General features: G+C 42.9%; 1 protein-coding gene and 1 long non-coding RNA gene across 9 annotated transcripts in view; one reads left to right on the top strand and one right to left on the bottom strand.

Annotated features, from left to right (window-relative positions):
* Positions 1–5892, bottom strand: part of SIPA1L2 (signal induced proliferation associated 1 like 2) — a 127370-nt gene extending 121478 nt beyond the window's left edge. For all 7 annotated transcript variants that reach the window (XM_086877804.1, XM_086877805.1, XM_086877808.1 and 4 more), the window contains exon 1: positions 5646–5892. The gene's annotated coding sequence lies outside the window, so the exon portion shown is untranslated. The remainder of the gene's footprint in view (positions 1–5645) is intronic.
* A 261-nt stretch (positions 5893–6153) lies between these two features.
* Positions 6154–12328, top strand: LOC111926877 (uncharacterized). 2 transcript variants are annotated; one of them, XR_015283376.1, is made up of 4 exons: positions 6154–6243; positions 6896–7140; positions 7260–7317; positions 9055–12328. It is a non-coding gene; the product is annotated as an uncharacterized LOC111926877 (long non-coding RNA). The 2 variants fall into 2 exon arrangements; XR_015283375.1 differs by having other exon boundaries at positions 6181–6839; positions 6931–7140.
* Positions 12329–20493: the final 8165 nt, after the last annotated feature.

The following is a 20493-nucleotide window of genomic DNA, read 5'->3' as shown; positions in this document are numbered from 1 at the left end:
TACAAAGTAAAGCCAAGGCTTACTTTACTACAGTAGAACACTGCAGACAACCTGATCACTGTAAACTGCTCCTAATTCTTCAAGAGCAGCTGGCACTGCTATAAGCAAGACCAGCACAGCAAAATACATATGCTTGCTTACACACTGATGATATGCACATTAGGCATGAGAATGTATGAACAGACACAGCCACACTCCTCTGTTCTTTATTTCCCCTCCACACTTATTTTTCCACTCTGTGTCACACTAGTATTACAATGAGATTTCATGCTAAAACATATCAAGTATTCATTTTAAGTGTTGAGAAGCCAGAAAAACACTCGAAGCGGAGGAGTACTCTTTTCCTTGAATGCACTTTAGGTATCTAAAAAGTAGGAAACAATTAGTTTTGAACAGAAAGCCACAAATGAGAACAACCAGAGAAGAAGAATGGTTAAATAACTTGCAACTCTCAGGTGGGAAAAAAACCCCAAAAAACAACAAAACAACAAACCTGGAAAAACCCTGACTGAAATAACCTATCTTTCACAAATACCTTCTTCACAAAATATAGGAAATAGAGCTGCTTTTTTGCAATGACTATTTTGCTAACTATGCAATTTGCAAATAACTATGTAATATCAGTACTTCTTTCTACTACCCCACATTAAAGAGGAAAAAAAACTAGCAAAAATATTATAATGCTATGTGCACTTATAACACATACTTTAGAATGTTCCACTGTGTCCTTACTCACCTTAATTCCCATTTCATTGTCACATCCCTTCACAATTTATCAGATTTGACTGAAGTGACAGTGAAAATCCCAAATGAAATATAGGGTGGCCCAGAAGCTCCTTTCCATCTCATATATATGCAACAAACAAGTGTTAAAAAAAACAAAGGCAACTCAAAATAAAACAAAAAAAATGCCAAACCACTAGAAAAAAATTATAAAGGTATTAAAACACATTTTATTGCATTTAAATTAACCTGCCACAGAATGTCTGATGTTCTCAGGATACCTTTCCTAATAAAAAACATTTTAAGTATTGTAATTTGTTGTTCCTGTAATTTGTAAAACGGTTCTATCATTTCATCACAGTTTGTATCAGGTTTAAAAAAAAAGCTGGTGACCCTAAAGGGAAATGGAAGGGCAAATTGATGAGTTTTATGAGATGTTTGGATCTTTAATCTTTTGGTTAGTCTTTGGAGCATAGGTATTTCACAGCATGACTTTTCAGGTGTAAGTTTTATGAAAATGATGTGATGGGATTTATGTTAGAGGACACATGACACACATAAATGCAGGCAGGCATTATCACAACCCACAGCCACTATGCCAGTGAGAATTCAGGCAGCCAAGGGAGAGTGGGAGGAAAGAAGAAACAGCAAACAACACAGAAGCATTACACAAATATCTGCAGAGCTGGGTATGCAACTTCACAGGATCCGGAACAAAAAATAAAGACATTATATAAGAAAAGATTCAAAGTCAATGGCAAAACTCCAAGTCCTGTGCTCAGAATTTTATTTAAACTGCTGAGGGGGAGGGGCAGCCAGACAACTTCAGCTACCGCCACCTTCCAGCCTCCCAGCTACTACAAGCCAATTTACTACTTCTCCTCTTGCCTCCTAGATTCCTTCACTTTCGAAAAATAGCTACGGTATCTTTCTACATGACATATCACAGCTTTTAAAAAAAAAATAAAAAATAGCTACAGGTCTTTTTCCAAAAAAATACAGAATCCCCGGTTAACAGCACTAAAATAAATGCCTATTTCATTTCAAACATCTACTATTCTTAAAAAGTCTTACAAGCATTGAATCCAATAAAGCTGTTTGCTTGCATGTCCAAAAAGACAGGACAGCAGCTGCTTACATTTACTACACGTTCAGAACATTATCTCCATAAGGATTCTAGACTTTTTTTAAACAAAACCTTTAATTATGTATGCACTGCTCATTATTTAAGAAATTCCAGAAAACCAGAAGTATCCACTTAGAAATCTTGAGTAGCAAACTGCTGATGTAATTACAGTTTTGTGATCCAAACAAGAGCCTACATATCTCCTAGTAAGAACTATGGTGCAAAGTAATCACAATGACATTTCTGCCTACTGCTGTCCTGTCTAACTAAAAAACTAAAAGAGTATCACCAATTATAATAATCCTTTTCAATCTTCTGCTCATTCAATTATGCCTCAAAGTGGCTTTAAATCCAGGTTCAGTGCTTTACTACAAAGGAAGGCAGGTTCTCTCTCATTTACTTCTGTCAGGATAAATCAGATGTTTAATATTAAGTTTGCTCTTTCACAACAAACTAAAAAAAGAGACAGCTATTCATGTGAAATCCTGACAATTCTTAAGAATCTAACCAGCCATATGACATCAGCACTGAATGTCATCAGCAATTAATGTTATTCTTAATGCAATTTATGTAAACAACTAGTGTTTAACAAACAAGCAAACAAACAACTGTGAAACATACTTTCCAATCTACCAAATACAAATTCCCTCATAAATTCTTCTTATTAGATTATTTGATTTGGTAGACAGTCCTCACACTCTTCTCTCAAAATTCAGGTAGAAAAACCAGGGCTGAAAAAGGCTATCAGGGGCATCCCGACCCTTGACTTCATGACCCATCCAGATTTATAAAAGGATCAAAATTGTGCTGAAAATAAAGAGATAAACTGAAGTTGGTCTTGACTTTGAAAAAGGTAACATTTTAAAGAACCAGATATAAATTGTTACCTAATACAAAAAAAATGTTCTCTGAGAACAGAATTGCAACATATAGAAAATAAACAGCCACCTCCACTTCACTGATCCACAACCCAGCTTACCCAAACATCTTAAAATTGCAAAGCATTTTAAACTGCAAAGTAAAAATTGCATAGAAAGAGAAAAGAGCATTTGTCAAACCCTGATTTCATTTCAAGCTGTCAAAACAGCTACTGTTGGTAATCTTGGATGACTAACGTGAGAAACTAGATAACCCAGTGCCCCACCCTCCTTCCACAATCTGTAACTTGTATTATCATAATAGCATAGCATTTCTCCTTCTGTATTACCAAACTAGATCTCTCAGCAGTAAAAGGCAGGAACCTACTGAAAATATTTTAACATCCAACCATCTAAATATAATCCTAACTCCAGCCAAGGCAAGAAGAAAATACTTAAATACTTCCTCTCTCTTGCAGTTTGAACAGGTGATCTGCAGATAAAGACATTAAGTGTAATGTTGCCCATGTTCAGTATGAAACTGGAAGTGGAAAAATGAACTGCCTCAGTTCAGTCATAAAAGTCAAAAGAAGAAAAAAAAAAAAAAAAAAAAAAAAAAAGGTATGGTTTTGCCTGTTTGACCACTGCTCGGCTTAGTTACTCATTTGACTCTCTTCATGTGCAAGAGTATTTCACAATGCACTTGAGTAATGGCATGTCATACAAAAAGATGATACTATCTTTCTTTCAAGAAAATGAAATATAAACCTTTAAAAATACTCTGATATGCACAGTAAGCAAATACCAGCTACAAAGAATTGAGGTTTTGCTTCAATTGAGGTTCTAAGCTTCACATTATAGCCTTGGCAGATATGAATGAAATGATCTTTAATTGATCCAATAGGATTGGTGAAACAGTCTGGCATCCTTACAAGCATTCCTTCTTGTTTCATCTGAGTGCTGTATGACCTGCTAAGGTAACCCACTGGGCATGCAAAACCAAGACAATACATTCAGAGACCTCTCTAAATCTAGCTTTATATGAATGGTACATAAATTAGAAATCAGCTGCTGTGGACCCTAAGTGATGTTTAAATATCTATAATGCATTAGAGCTCTTGATGATTTAAACATGTTCCATTAATAATAAAAGATATTTCAAAGATCAAATTTGAAAACTGAAGTATTTCAGAGCTACCACCAAAGAAGTGAATGGAGGGCAAATAAGACATTCCCACTGACAAAAGGCACAGTTTTGTAAAAACACAAGAAACAGAGTAAAAAGGCTTCAAGCCTAGGCATTTCTATATCCAGCAGGCTGTGAAGCATTATGTTTCTGAATCCAGCTCCAAAACGTTTCAGTCTAAGGTAGCTAGGTACAGAATCTGGGGAAAAAATAGCTGAACAGACAACATTAATACACTGTGGTCCCTTTTAAGGTCCATCAAACTAAGTAACAACTGAGACTGAATTATTTGCTTTTCCCCATTTACAAACATCCTGCGTTTTCCAGCTGCCTTCCTGTATAGCAACATAAATATTATGCAGCGTTACCTTCCAACTAAAGAAACTTTCTTTAGGTATTAGTAACACACATGTAAAATAAAGTCTAAAGCAGCAACATGAGCTAATCAAAACAACGAATTATGACAGCTTAGTAAGCAAGCTTCGAATCTGCTCTCGTCTAATCGGTGCACAACTGACCAGAAGTTAGTTTACTATTCACGTGAAGGGGAAAAAAAAATAGACAAACACAGAAATAGCAGGCTGCAGAGACAGATTACATGCTTTCCTTCCCTGCAGGATAGCTGATATAAGAAAGCCATCTAGTGTTAACTTTCAGAAGTGAAAACTGCGCACAAAAGAGCTCGGGAAATTTTACATGTGCAATTCCCTTTAACTTTGCATTTCTTTTGCATCATAAAAAAAAATTTAAAATATAACTCGTTTCCTCTAAAAAAACCAGGCTGAAAGCAAGCATTCAAGCTACCGATGTATTAAAATAACGCAGCACCAAGTACGAAAGTAGTTTACTGACCTACTTCGTGAACCTTAACAGCCATATCTGAAATTTGCCAGCTCCGGAGTTGCCTTTGTCAAGGCTGCGGAACGCTACTTCCCCCTTCGCAGGGGCTCTCACGGCGCAGCCGAGCGCGGCCGCCCAGCACAGAAGGGCTGCGAAGCCACCGGCACAAAATCTGAGGCAAACTCGAGCCGAGCTGGCTGCTATTTACCGAATCCAACGCCAGGTTTGGAGACCCCCGAACACCCCCGGGTATAACAAGATAACAAAGAGTGCAAAAGGATGCAGCCCGCGCCTCGTATCCAGGATCCATAAAAAAAGGCGATTTAAATCATTTCGGAAACTGCACGGGCTGAAGAGCTTTCCCCGCTGCCACCCCAAGCGCCCGGCGGTCCCCGCTGCACCGGCCCCGCTCTGAGCAGCGCCTCTCCCCAGAGATGTCCGATCCGGGCAAACTTACTCCGCAATTGCCATTATTGTTGGAGCGACACTCGGAGAGGGGAGCGGGGCGCTCGGGCTGCCGCAGCCGGCGGCAGAGCCGCCCCGCAGGTGAGCGGCGACCCGGCCGACACCCCCGCCGCCCCCGCCGCCGCTCCCCGCGGGCCGGATCGCATCGCTGTTTGTGAAGGCGACCTGCGGGAGCCGGTGGCCCCGGCCGCCACACGGTGCCCGCCGCGCCGGGGCGGGGTGGCGGCGGCCGGGCCGAGGACGGGGTGCCGCCGGGGAAGGGGGGCCCGCGGCTCCCCGCCCGCCCCGGCCCTCCGTCCTCCCGCGGAGCCCGGAGAAGCCGAGCCTCCCTCCCAAAGGCACCTGAGGGAAGAAGAGACGGGTCTGCCCTCACAGCACCCCCTTCCCTGAAGCGCTCCCGAGCCCTTCCCGGGAGGGAAGGCACACGGACGCGGTGGCCGCTCCTTACCTGCTGCAGCCGCGGCCGCCGCTGCTGCCCGCGCTCCGGCTGCTCCGGCCGCGGGACCCCCATGCCCCCCCGCGCACACGGGCTCCGCTCCGCTCCCCTCCCGCGGGACACCGGAGCCCTGCACGGAACCGGGGCCGTCCGCTGGGGTGCTGCGGGGTGCTGCGGGGTGCTGCGGGGTGCTGCGGGGTGCCGTGAGCGCCGCTGCTCCTCCTCTCGCTCCCCCGCCACCCCTTCCTTGCGCTCCCCCGCGCTCCGCCCGGCGCTGGGTCTGGAGTGCGGCTCCGCCGCCGGACGGGAGGGCGGGGCGGCGGCGGGAGGGCGGGGGCAGCAGCCACACTCGCAGCCGCGCTCGCCGTGCCCGCACGCCCGCCGGCCCGCCCCGCCCGCCGCCCCGCCTCCAGCGGCCCCGCCGGCGCGGCCCCGGGGGACCGCCGGGCCCGCATTGGCCACCGGCGCTGCCGCCCGTCCCAAACCCCGCGGCCTGACACCGCCTCCCCCGCCGCCTCTCGCCTCTCGCCCGCCGCGGCGGGGGCGCGGGAGGAGATCCCCGGGGCGCCCCGGGACAGGCGGCCAGCTCGGGATCGGAAGCGAGCAACAGGTGGGGTGAGGGACGCTGCGAGGCAGAGCATGGGAGGCACCGGGAAGGGCAGCGAGGCGGGGAGCGCCGACCCCTCAGCTGGCCCGGGACCCCCAGCTGCTGCCGTGCCCAGCCGAGCGCGGCCCCCGCCCCTCTGCCCCTGCCCTTGCCCCGCACTCCGCTTTCAAGACCCTGGACAACGCCGCCCGGCCCGGCCGCTCTCAGCCCCTGCCCTTGCCCCTCTGCCGCCCTCGGGCTCCTGAGACCCCCGGCTCCTTCCTGCGGGAGCTCCCGGAGTGGCGAGCAGCGGGGTGACTGGGACTCTGTGTCATTCCGGAGGCTCTGCACTGCCTGATGCTGTGTGCGCACCCCTTCAGTGCGTGCTCTTACCCGCATCTTGAAACCGGGGAGAATATACCTACAGAGAAGAAGCACATGGCAGTGGAGTTCTCGGAATTGCCCTGTGTGCTCTGTCTCCTGTGTACCGCACTTAAGTTTCACATAGGTCAGGAGCATGGAGCTTTCCCTGTCTTCTGCAGCCCTGAACAGGTTCGTTTGCCTGCCAAATAAGCCATGGCTAGGTATCCACATTTCCTCCACCTCCCCCACACGTTCTGGTAAGCAAACCGAAAGCTGTTTTCAGAATTTGAATTTCCCTATTTCTACTCTGCAGGCTAGTTCTGCAAAGAACCGTATCTGTATTCACAGGACCCATTTCTACATAGAGGTTGCAAAATAGAAGATGTTATCAGGATTGATGTGGCTGCTCCCATCTGCTCCCCCAAATGATGAGGTCTGCAGTACGATTGGAATAAAGTCTACTCCTACAGAACCCTACAGAAACAATCCAGGATTCTTTTATGCTTTTCCAGTCCTCTCTTGTTTTCTTTCCCCTCCGCCCATACCCACCTCTCACGGGTAAGTAACTTTCTGGTTGTACCAGTTCACTCAGCTCTGGCAAGCAGGCTGAATGTTGACATTTACAAGTATTTCACTGCCTATTAAACTTCTCATTGACTACCCTTTTCTGGAAACAGAGCAGAAGTGGAACAGAACTACCACATGTATGCTGAAAATCCAAAGGCCAGATTTTGGGTAATTGCATTTAACTGTTCCTTTAATGCCCATTTTACAGCAAGAAATACGGTCTACAATCATAAATCCAAGCATAGGTTCATGCAGGCTTATTATAACAAACTTCAAGGTGTCAAGATTAAAAGCACTGGCAAGCATTAGTCAGGGTCTGGATGCCTGCTTGAGTGTTATTGTTTTGGTTAAAAATGTTATTTCAGAATGTTATAATTTCTACCCAAAATCACTAGTCCAGTTAAGCAGCAGACTGTCTCTGTACTGACATGACCACAGAAATGATATTATTATTGTCCTAACAAACAGCCTCAGAAAAATGTACCACGAGTGAAAGGAACGGTGTGTTTTTCACTTTGTCCTGTTACAGGCAGTGTCCTTCCTAGAAGGTTCATTCCTTTAAAACGTAATGAAATGACAAAACGACAGAAAATATAATTGGGAACAAAGGGAATCGGGAGAGGTGTGAATGTGCAGAGTATGGCAGGCAGCGCTTTTCTCTGATCTCCGTGCTGACCAAGCCCTCAGTGCTAGAGGGCTCTGTCTGCTTGTTCCGAGGAGTTCCTCTCTCTCCGAGGACAGACTCTGCAGCGACTGCTGAATTTTCTCTCCTTGCTGTCATTCCTCTCGCACGCCGCATCTCTTGCGCGGAGGGGAAGCTGGACGGGCAGAGCACGGAGGGAAGCTGGACGGGCAGCGGCTCGCTCCCCATCCATCCATCCATCCATCCATCCATCCATCCATCCATCCATCCATCCATCCATCCATCCATCCCCGGTGCCAGGCTCCGGGAGCGCCGCCGCCGCCAGGTGTCCCCTGGCAGCCGCCCCGGGGCCGCGCTCTCGCTCCGCTTTGCTGGACTCGCCCGTGTAGTCCCTGATCCACCTCGGCTGCGGCTGATTTTCCCCCGCCTGCACCCTCAGTGCAGCTAAATGGTTCTTTTATAAGCTTGGCTACATTTCATGTGCAAACTTAGGAAGGCGGTAGCGCGCTGTACTAATAGCTGCAATGTTTTGTATGCTAAGAACAATATTTTCATGTACTTACTCTGCTTTCTTTTAAAGTCTCGTTTTATTAAACACTTTGGATGCAAATCAGCTTCCTCCAAGAATATTTCGGTGTTTCACCTACTATCCTAAAGAACACTGCTTAAAAAAAACCCCTGACATCTTATCTGTAAGTCATGGTATTTCCTTATCCTCTAAAAAAATGATACTCAGTCCCTACTGAATGCAGGGGTGAGATTGACTCCTTCCTGTACATAGGGTGCATTCACCCCTCTGCATACTCTCCTGTCTAAAGGGGCTTAATCTGGATGTGAGAAATGCTTAGGTGTGTGCTGTGTGATGCCTCTGAGGCTGACATCCACCATTAAAGAGCAAACTGTGGTAATGGCTGAGAATTAAAAAAAAAAAAAGAAAGTATTTCTCAGCTGACAGAATGTACTTTGTGATGGAGCTGTGATAACTGACTTACTTAACAGGTCTAAACATTTACAGCCAACACACTAAATGGTGTTTAGGTTGCATTCCCGAAAATAATCATTACCTGTATCTTGACAAGATCCAGCACACTGATACATATTAGGGTTTTGCTGTTAGGACAGTCTGGAATCTTGCTGTGATCACTGCTTTGCTTGCCTTTTTTTATTTTTTATTTTATAAAAACACCACTTTTTTTTCTTTCTCTTACTCCTTTTCCTTCTCACTCTCTCACTCCTCCAGTATCATTCCTTTTGCCTTCCAGGCTACCATCTGTGTACCCTCAGAGAGTCAACAAGAGAAGAGCAAGGGCCAGAAACCAGAACACAGGTGAAAATAGGTAAACAGAAGCTTCTTGCAAAAATAAAGGAATGTTCAAGCCCTCAAGAGCACAAGAACAAATGAGGCAAGAGGGATCTCTTGCCCAAACTGAAAACTGATAAACACACAATTGAAATGGGTGGGAAAAAAGAGGACACTGACTTTCCATTCAGGTTCTAATTCTTGCAGGATGCATGCATTTATTTGAATTGCCTAGTGAAGGACACTCACTTGCCACAAATTTGGGATAAATCATAGCAGGACAGTTCAGCCTTTGACAATATGGGCCCAGAAGGTATTACAACAACTCAGCTACACAAATAACATGCAAGCAGAAGTCAGACAGGAGACATCCCACAGGCTACAGGTTGATGATTTTTAAGATGGGTGCCAACTTTTTCCTGCAGTACCTTTTCTTCACTTCTCCTGTTCATATTTAACTTCAAAGTCCACAGCTCAGCCACATGTGAAGCTAATCTTCACACACTGTTAACACACAAGGAATTGTTCCAACATCGCCTACTAACTGTTTGTTTCCAGTGATATAAGGACGACTCTAACAACAAAAGTGGATTTTTTGTTCATTCTTAGGGAAGTGGGTCCGGCTGGGATCCTTGGAAGTGGTGTGGGAGGTGGAAAAGACATCCGGTAGCCACATGACAAGGCTCATTTTGCTGACACAAGGCACTCAGGAACAGGCAAGCTGAAGAAAGTTTAGGTTTGTTTCCTCAGCCTTGGGCATGAGCCTAGAATCCAGATGAAGTAAGCGCGTGCTGAGCACAAGATTTCACCGAGGCGTAAAGATGTCATCTCACTCACAAATCTTTTTGCTGAGGTTGCTCAGTATTTCCTGGTGCAGTTAATGAGGTGAGGTGCTTTATTTGGGAATTCTGGCTAAGCCTTTGGAGCAACTTCAACTCCCTCTGGTCAAGCAGAGGGAAGCTGTGAGAGGTAGCAGCAGGGCAGCCCCTGGCTTCACATGCTCCCAGAGAATCACCATGCCACCCGTGGGCTGGTCCGAAGGTCAGCACTGGAGGCAAATCCCCAGACTCCACGTTTCCATAGATCCAGCAGCCCTGGAGCCACACTTACGTAGCCTGGTGAACACAAGAGCTCCTATTCCAGTAACCACTACGATTTGGCAGTTTCTTGTACCTCAGAGTAGACTGAGTGGATTTTGTTCTTCTAACCCCAAGCTGCCCTTTCATTTGGACATTATGCGGGTGAAACCATGTACTCACGCTCTGTAAAGTGCTTATTTTATATGTTGCTGTTAAAGTGAAAGCAGAGTTTACCACAATACTAATATTTCATCCCAGTGGCTTCCCTAAGATACAAGCAATTCAGTGAAACAAAACATCCTCTGTGTTCTCCAAAACTCATTTTGAAAGCCCAGATGGCAGAAAATACCATTGGTTTTAATTAGCAATATCCTTCACATAAATCCCCTATTAACCAAAAGAGCGTACTATATTTCATTTCACTTCCTCTAGTTTACTTACTACCGCCTCTCCTCTCTGTGGTTTACCAGCAGGAAACCACTGGAGGGGACATATCCAGATAAGATTAAACAACATAATATTATCATCTTTACTATAATCAGGCTGACAGCTTTTTTTTTTTTTTTGCTAGATGCTGAGATGAGATTCACAGCCATTCTGGCTTCCATTCACTGTGGAAAGAAACCATTCTTTTAAGTCCACAAGACTTCACTAACTCCTGAACTATTTCACTTGTGACAGGCCATTTTATTTATTTTTTTTTTTTTAACTGGAATGCACTTCACACAGTAATCCAGGTTCACACAAGTTGAATGCAATAGGAAGCGGAACAGGGTGTAGTGGATGTATCTCCAAGGGTAAGACTGTTTTAGAACAAGACAGGTGTGGGCAACAGCTCTGCTGAGGAGCTTTGGAAAGTCACCAAGTGGCTTCTTTCTAGTGGCAGTGGGACAGGAGTGTGCCTGTCTCCTTATATTGTTACCTCAGCTTTCCCCTCAGGATCTTTTAATGGACACACAAACTCAAGAGTACAGATGAGAAAAAAGAGGCAGACAGAAGTGGAAAAAAAGATTATTTTTTTTTTATTTCACCATGCTGATCTCACTGTACTTTGGATATTCCCAGTCCAAAGTCTTTATGCCTTGTCATGGTGGGTGATGCATAAACTCCATGCAGTAGCATGAGTAGAGTTGCATAAAGCCTGTGGAATTTGCAGCCACTGTGTACATCACTTTCCACTGAGACTGAAGCAATATTAATATGATAACTAACTAATAATATAACTAATAATAACTAATAATAACTAATACTAGCTTGCATGGATGGTCAGATTCTACTTGCAAAGTACTGCTCTGCAGTTCTGGCAGAATGCTGCTGTGGTCTTTATCAGAAACCTTCAGTGTCTTGAAAAGACATCTCTAATCCCTTAGCTGTTTCACAGATACTGAGACTGCATTAATTCCCAAGGAATTTCTCCTGCCAGGTAACAGAAAGTTCACCCAGTAAGGGAATCTCCGCACTGTAAATAGGTTGCAACATCCAACTGCTGAGGAGGGAAGGGAGAGGATGAGTAAATTGGCATGACAAGGCATGTGAATGAAGTCAGCCAGGGAGAAAAGACAGTCTAGGCATCAAAAGACAGGCTGCTTCAGCACATCTCCAGGGCAACTTCTGCTGGCAACTCTCTTAATGTCTGCATCTTAGGTCAGGCAAACTGATAATATGCACTGAAATTCCATTATAATTATCACTGAGTTTAGTTCTTAACATGACCACTCCTCTTCTTTTTTTGTTTGGTTTTTTTTTTTCTTTGCTATTAATTTGACAAGCATGTCTTCTGGAACTGACATTTTCCAGACTTGGTATTAGCACATGACAAGTTTTGAAAGATGAAAGAAAATCAGCAGAGCAATTAAAGCATGTAAAGATTATTTTCCACATGGCCTGACAAAAACTTTTGCACTTGACGTAACTCAAAAAAATCTGAAATTAGAAACTAAACAAAATTATTTTTTTAAAAAAAAACCACTTAGCTCTTAATAGAAAAACGTTCAGAGCTAATTTTTTAAGAGGTTTGAAGGTTTTGGTATTTCTTAGTTGGCAGTTTTAGTTTCTTAAATTTTTATTTTATGATCCTATAATGAGATATAATTGGGTGGGTTGTTTCTCAAATGGAATAAAAGACTGTATATATTATACATAAAGATTGTATATATTGTATTTATTATAGACTAAATAATAACTGAGGTAGGGTGAAGAAGAGAAGGCACTATGAAATCACTATTGATCTCACTACACCAAACTAATTTATTTGGGAAAGACTTAAGACAGTGCAGAGAAGTATGGAAAATCCATTGATAGATGGAGAAATTGATCTTTGTTAAGGACATTCTACTGGAAGAAAATTAGTTAATACTTCTTCCATGTTCCAAAAAGTCCTAGACTTTAAAGCTCCAAAGGCCCATTTTTGATAATCTACTCTGACCTCCTGTGTATGACATGTCATTGAACTTCTATGAATTAATTCTTGTTTCAATTATGTGTCTTCTAGAAAAATTTCCAGTCGTTCTATACATATTCTCACTAAAGGAAAATTCACTGAAGTCCTTGGTACATTGTTTCAATTACTTTCACTGTTAAAAATGTGTGCCTTATTCCTAGCTTGAACTGTCTACCTTTCAGTTAATGTATCTTGTTATACTTTTGTCCACTATACTGAAAAGTTCATTCACGCTGTGTGCTCAGTGCTGATACTTACTGACAGTAACTGTGTTACTCCTCAGTCCCTTCTTTTATAAAGAAAATTGATACAAAAATGAGAGTTTTCTGCTATGATCTGTTTTTCATTTCCTATAATAAGTTTCGTGGTTTTTCTGTGAATTGTTTTCCCTCTGAGCTCGCTCTAAATTCCTGAAATGTAGGAGAATGTAGATGCCGTACTGTCAAGAAACCCCAGGGAGATGCCTTCTGCAAGCAAGGATCTTTGTTAAGTTGCTATTGAACCATTTCTGTTACTTTCAAATTGTGCCATTAGAATCTAAGCTCCTATTCCATCTCACATCTCCCAGTTCTCATTTTAAAGTATTCCATTCAAAAGAGCAGAATGACAGGAAACAATCATGACTTATTTTGTGGGCCCATTATATAGCATTGTTCTGCTGACCACCATTTGGAGTGGAAATACAGAATACTTTAATTCACTGGAGGAATCACAAATCTCAGAGAAGTCATTTATTTTAGTTGACCAAACTATTTCTAGTGTAATCAAAATGCAGATTCACTTACTCTTGATGGTTCTCACATGGCCCAAAGCTCTATTTAACTCTTTATCTTTGGTGTTATGTGGTAGGTGATGAAGCCTTTCTTGGATCACGTAGACATGAAAGACATGGTTAATCTGGCCCACATGAGGTGACTATTCTTGAACCTGGGCCTCCTAATAACCTCAGAACTCCTACTTTTGTTCAGTTCTATGACATCCACTGATAGCACTGTTTTCTACAGTTTTCTCGCAGAAAACACTTTCTGTCTCTAAAATTCACAAAGGATGCAAACTAAGGATCACAAGAGAATCCATGTTTGCTTTTAATTTGGTGCCAGACACTGCTCGTGGTCTTTGGAGAAGGCACCTGCTTCTGCTGACTAGAAAACAGCTGGAAAGAATAATAACTTGGGCTTACTTGCTCAAATGCTTGTAGAACCAGGACACACCCTGTACCCACATAGTGTGTCTCCTGGTATTTTTTTAATTGCTGTATCTTGTCTTTCATCTACCCCACAAGCTGTGGGCATTTTTCACAAATTATCTCTTCTTTGTCATCCACAGCTCCATTTTCTTGTTTTGCAGCCTGCTAAATTGGTAACAGTATAGCAGGAAAGAAAGAGTTTCTGACTCATCTGTTGTGAGTCACCTAACAGTTTGGTGAGATTTGTTTTTGTGTTATGACTCTGCACCTGGCACTTGGAGTAGTATAACATTACCTTTATGTTTCTTCTGACACTGCATTAAAACTTGTGAATTCATTGAGCACTCTGCTCAGAAATGAACAAGGCAACAGAAGAAACATTGCTAATACCCTCTGGCTTCTTTGTGTTTAAGTTGTAGGTGATTCAGACCTGATTTTCTTCTGCGCCAATGTGAATTATTTGCATTACTCTGACAGCAAGGCTTGGCACACCTTGGAGAGGCAGGGCAATGTCAGCTTTGCTCAGATGTGTGTCTGTTCTGGGCAGACTCTCTTTGCAGGGGCAACAGCGAGTCTGAGCTTTAAATGTCTGGGGTAGTCAGCCCAAGAGGGAATATTAGAGCAGAGGCTTTATTGCTCAGTCTGCTGTGTCATTTTTGAGCTACCCACAGCTACACAGGTGGCCAGGACAGTGTGCAAAATGATCCAGCCATGAGGAGACACACACCCTCTGCCAGGCCTAGAAAAGAGGTTCACTGGGCTGGTTGATCCCACTAGTGGGGCACCACAGGGGAATTATGACAGACACACAAGGCCTTAACTGCGTTGTGCTATTGTCAGTTGTAGCTACTTGATCCTTAACTACTTGGTAATTGAGAAACTTGTCAACAAGTCAACTGGTTTGGGTTTGGTTTTTTCTTTTCCTCTCGGTTTTGTCATTTGCTACTGTTGCTTTTTCCATTTTTTGCTACAAGCTTATTTAACGTGAATTAAATGAATTAATGTGGATTTGACAACCTGCCACTGTGGACATTGGAGACTGGAACAGACAGACAATCACACGACCTTCCTCTTTTGGTGTGATTGAAAGCTCAGTGATGTTGTAGAAATCTTTTTGTTCTCCTCAGTGCATTTTCTATTGGAGTCTTACACCAAGTGCCTGATAGACAGAAAAGGAAATAGAGGTAAGGTACACAGCTTTCAGATATCAGATATTGTAGGTCTTTTTCCTCTCTTCTCCTCTTTGCATAAAAAATGTCACAGTGGTTCAGAGCTTGGGTACATCTACAAATCACTGTGGATTTGGTGTAAACCTGGGGAGGCTGCCTGAGTGCCCATGCAGGAGCTGTACCAGACAGCTGTACCCAAAATGAACCCTGCTGAGAAGCTGGTCTGTGCAGTCTGCTGGAGTAACAATCACAGGGTTGGGGTGTTTTTGGGGCACAGAGATCCATGCAGGGCTGTATTTGGTCACATGCATTGCTCAGTGCAAACTTGGTCTAAAGTGTGTCTTTGCATGGCGTCTCAGAACAAAGTAAGTATCTCCAACCCCCTTTTTTATGGTTTTTCTGCTTTTACTTCATTTTACAATTCTGATGCCAATGAAATGAAAAGGTCATTCATCCATTAAATAGATCTGTGAAATGGTAGCATTCACCATGGGTTTTTGCCTGTTTGACTGGTTGGCTGAGAATGTAATTACTTTCAGCATAATAGCCAAAAATGAGCAGGCATGTGGACTGAGTTTCCGCTTTTTCACAGATTTGGTAAATGAAGTAGTGATACTCAGGTAATCTCTTAATTATTGTTACTTTGAAAGGTTGGTATTTTTGTAGATACTATCTTCTAAATTTTGTTGAGCAAGAATGACTGTATTAGGAGACTTCCTCTGGCCTACTTTCCTTTTCACACACAATAAAAAGGGATATTCTGGCTACTCAGAATATCTCCCTCAGTACAGTGAGTTGTACTGCCTCTCACCTGTCAAAACAATGTCACTCCATGATGATTTACAGAAAAGCTGTAAATTGGCTTTTGTTTTTGCACTGTGCTTTTCACTTTTCCCCAAACAGGAACTCCCATCTCATTTTGCATCTGCTCTTACTGTGGATGGAACCAAGCCCAGATACTGCAGGTGACCACCCGCTCTCTGCGTCAGATTACTCTAACTCGAGAAGGGTTGGGAAAACAGTTCTGAAGGATCACTGTACTACTCTGTAATGGAACAAAGATAACTAAAAAAAAAAAAAGAAAAATGCATTTATTCTGGTTATTTATTTTGGCAGCCTAAAGCTAATTTTAATTATGCCTAATGCTTCATGAAGTGCTGTCTTACAGCCAGTTGAAACAGGCCACTGTTGAAATAATGAAAACATAGTAACATGAGATAATGCTTCTGTGCATTCTCCTAAATCTGTCCTGAGCAGATCCATCTTTCCTCATGCAAACTGAGGCTCCCTCTGGTTAAGTGCTAAATATAGCAAACCAGGTTTAGCTCTGCCATCTCTGTCTACCTCCATGAGCACTGCTCCTTTCACTGGATGCAGGTGCCAACCTGCCTTGCGCTGGTGAAGGAAAGACAGGAGTGTACAGAAAGACAAAAGCACCTTTAGGGGAATGAAGCCTTCTTGCAGAATGGCTCAGCAAACCCCAGCATAGGAGATGTTAATTCTGCAACCTGTCTCTGGCTGTGTGGACTAGTCAGAGTCTTTTGTTTTCAGACAGAAACATACAAAACTTGCTCACCTGCCCCTGTGCTCTGGAAGTTATTACTTAACTGGCAATGTTTCTCTTTAAATATCACAGCTAGTCCACCCCAGACCCATTCCCTGTGAAACTAGCAGCAAAGTTTCTGTTCCTGGTGGGACAGGACACCAGGAACAGAGGTAATGTTTTGAATCTTCAGTGACCCCAAAGTGCAACTTTTTATTTATATATTATGGTCTTCTCTTAAATGGCTACACACATATCTTTCCTGAAGTTGAAGCACAAGAGATCCATGACCAATAGATGATATCCAGGAGCCTCATACATGTTGAGAGTGCTCTACCATTGGGTTGCAATGCACTAGCAAAGGAGAAGAGCTGTTTTTATGAAACTATTTCATTAGGAAACCAGAAACATTTTTAGAAGAGTAAAGAGTACTATAAAAGGAAATAGGAATAAGCTTTGTCCTGTGTAAGAATAGGAACTTCAGTTCCACCCCATTCATAAATAGTATTACCAGCATTATTATTTATTATAATAGTATTTGAATGTTTTCTTGGGTTTACTTTCACAATTGTTCTGTGATGAGTTGGAACGTGTTTTCCCTATTTCACAGGTGGAAACAGCAACAGAAGATAAGGACATATTCAAGATGACAGTAAATTGCTGACACAGATGAGGACTGAATGCAGGTCTCCTGTGCCTCACCCTGCTTCCTCCTTCTCTAAGGCTGCAGAGCTGGGATTCAGCAGGAGCTGTGCAGAGGGCAGGGCCCAGAAAGCTGCAGGAAGCTGCAGAGCCATGATGTGCTACCCAGTGAAGTTTCCTATGGGTCTAGGCAGCAGGACCAGCCCTGTGCTGTTTTTTGGGGGTTTTTTGATTGGTTTTTTTAAGTTATGTTGTTTTCAGCACCTACAATAGTTTCTTGGCAATTTCTATTTCTATCATAGTGCATCTATATGAGCAACCTCCCACAGCTCTCTGCCAGCCTCACATCTGTAGGTGCTGGACACTGGAAGATCACCCAGAACAGAGGAACCCCCAGGTGAAGTAAAACCAACACGTGTTGCTTCTCTAAAAGTACCTGAACTTTACACCTGACTGACAACAGGTTTCACTACTATAAGATCCCATACAGAATTATTTGGAAAGGCAAGGAGCAGTGACAGAGTTGTTCTAGAGGACAGAATGTGCTGTTGAAACAACAGACAAGACTATCAGAAAATCAAAGGGGAATAGAGAAATGAGAATGGGGAGAGAACAGAATTAAGTGTACTGACTGAGCCTGAAACAAGTTTACATAAGGCTTGATGGTGACACACTTCTTAAGTTAATGTTATGTTAGTATATGAAGGGTAAATTATTACTGACTTGAGGGCATCAAAATCACACTCATCAGGCTTTAAAAGTAAGAAAGCTACTGTCTTGAAACATCTCCTGAAATTAACGCATAGGCAAACAGGTCAACCTGCTTTGAATTTGTTAAGCAGCAATGCTTTGAAATGGCTGTGGTTGATGCTTTTAAGAGTGATTCACAGATATGCTTTAGAAGCTATGCTTGAATTAAGAAAGAAAAGGGAACTGCATATTAAATGTATTCCAAAAGAGAGAGCACACACAAATTTAGCTTCAACTTTTCTTTTTCAGTCATCTGGCAGCAACGGGAAGCCACGGTGGGTACAATCATCTCATGTAGCTTAAGCTGCCCAAAAAAGGAAAAGAAAAGTTAAGAAAAAGCTATGCACTGTATTTTGTCTCTAAAATATTTATAGGCAAAGCACTAATATCTAGCCATCTGCTATGTTGCATCTGATGGTTCCTCCAGGTAAATAAAATATTTGTTCAATGAACTCAAAAAAAGTTAGCTCAAACCCTTTATCAACTCTGATTTGCACCTCTGAATTTCTTGAGATGAACATTGTCCCTTTTGCCAGGAGGCTGAAAGGAGTGCAGAATACTGTGTACATGCTACATTTTGTTAAATAAGCCTCACAACCAGCACTGTGGAAAGAGGAAGATGTACAAAAAAAACTCTGTGGATGCAAGCTAATCAAAACTTGTTATTTCAGCAGCTCTCAGCATGAAGGAATGTACTGAAAAAGAGATTTACACTAGGACTACTAATTTATCCTCTTTTTATGGTACCTTATGCAGGTTCATAAACCGCAGTTTACCCAGAATATTTATTTTTTAAAAATATTAATAGCAATGAATAAGCATAGATGTATTTGTGTGTGTGTGTGTGCATGTGTGCTGTCAATTGTTTGAGTTTAAAATTTCAAGAGCAGAGACCTACTAATTAATGCAGAAACCACTTCCAAACTAGTGAAATTTGAGTTCAAAAGGACAACTCAGATGAGAGAACATTAAAAGACTTTTGTTGGAGTGCCTGTCAGAGTAGGGGAGTGAGCACCAGGGTTCCTCATCTGCATCATGGTTAAGGCATCATCTATCCACTCCCCTTGTGGAGTCCTGAGACTGCACCAGGGGGAGGATGCCAACCCACCTCACAGCACTGGCAGCCCTCTGCTCCTCAGACAAAGCCACAAAAGCCATGTTGAAGCCAATGGTTGGCATCAGGGGAAAATCAAGCAACCTGAGTCTGCTATAAAAGATAACAACACAAGGGGAAGATGTGGAAAGCATTGCTAAAATGGTTGGGAATGCTCAAAGTGAAGAAACTGGGTAATTATTCACATAAGGCTTAATTGTCCTGTCATGCTGGTATTATGACAGCAAAACTCTGCTGACTATGAAAGAGTTGTTTCTGATTCAGACTGAGCTGAGTGGGAATCATGATGAGAACCATGAGAAAGTCTGAGCTTGATGCTGAGCTTGGTACATCTCTGTGTGTCTGAGTCATGAACTGGCATGAGAATCTGGAACTGGGGCTCCTTGACTCTTCCTCACCCACACTTCTGACTAGACAAACCAAGCCTGTACTCAAACTGCTCTCTGCAGCAGGACCAGCTGAACCCTTTCTGAGAATATTTGTGATAGAAACACATTTCCATTATTTTCTGTAGTGCAGAATCAAGGTCAGGGACAATCAGTTTCTTCATCTGTCTCCTTGCTCTCGATGCCTCCCTTGTACCAACACCAGTGCTGGGCAAGCACGTGCAAGTGACCCAGCAGATCGTATTTTCAGGTGAGGCACTTTTCAGTTCCATCTGTTCTCCCATCTGACTCATCATAAATCATATCAATGTTCATTTCACCACAAAAGAGACAGCAGCAAGCACAGGTGGTTAGTGAGGGTTACGAGATGGAACATGACCCCATGGCAGCACAAATGGCAGCACAAATGGCAGCACAGTTTATTTTGGATTAAAGAACCATTTAAAGCAACATGCTTAGTAAAATGCAAACTTTTTGTGGTGTTTTATTTTTGTTGTTTGTTTGTTTTAATTAGTTTTTGAGAGAATGTTTGTGGCTATAGTTTTACTAGTGTCCTAGAGACACTGAGAAATTCTGGCCTTAGCAAGTTCCACGGCAAGGGCGTTTCTTTCTCTCCCCTCCAGGTCAGCTGCTTGTATTGAGCAGCAATAATATGTACAAATTCATAGAGCTAGTCAGACAGAAAGTGCCAAATTATATATCTACTGCAAAAAACCTGAACTGATTCCTGTATTTTGTAAAGGAGCTTCCTTCAGGAATTTAATATGAACTATTCTAGTCCTCCACATCTCTCAGTCAACACCACACATTTAATAACACCTAGAACAAATGCTGTTTCAACTGAAAATTAGCGTGCACTGAACGTGTCACATATAAAGACAAGTAAGATTTTAATTTCAGCTTTAAAAAGGCAGAAATCCTATGGTTTGTTTATCTTGGTATTGCAGGCACATCCTGAGGCAAATAACCAAAGGATTTCCAAGAGTCAGCTCTTATCTGGACAATATGAAATGGAAGTGTTAATAGCACCAATGTACAGGTGTCAGTGTCACTGCAATAATTGCACTACAAGTCAGAGACTGACACTTCCAT

The sequence above is a fragment of the Cyanistes caeruleus genome, chromosome 2, assembly GCF_971803275.1.
Source record: "Cyanistes caeruleus chromosome 2, bCyaCae1.hap1.1, whole genome shotgun sequence".
NCBI lineage: Eukaryota > Metazoa > Chordata > Aves > Passeriformes > Paridae > Cyanistes > Cyanistes caeruleus.
Note: the sequence above shows the minus strand (reverse complement) of the source record. Positions and strands in the feature narration are given on the sequence as shown.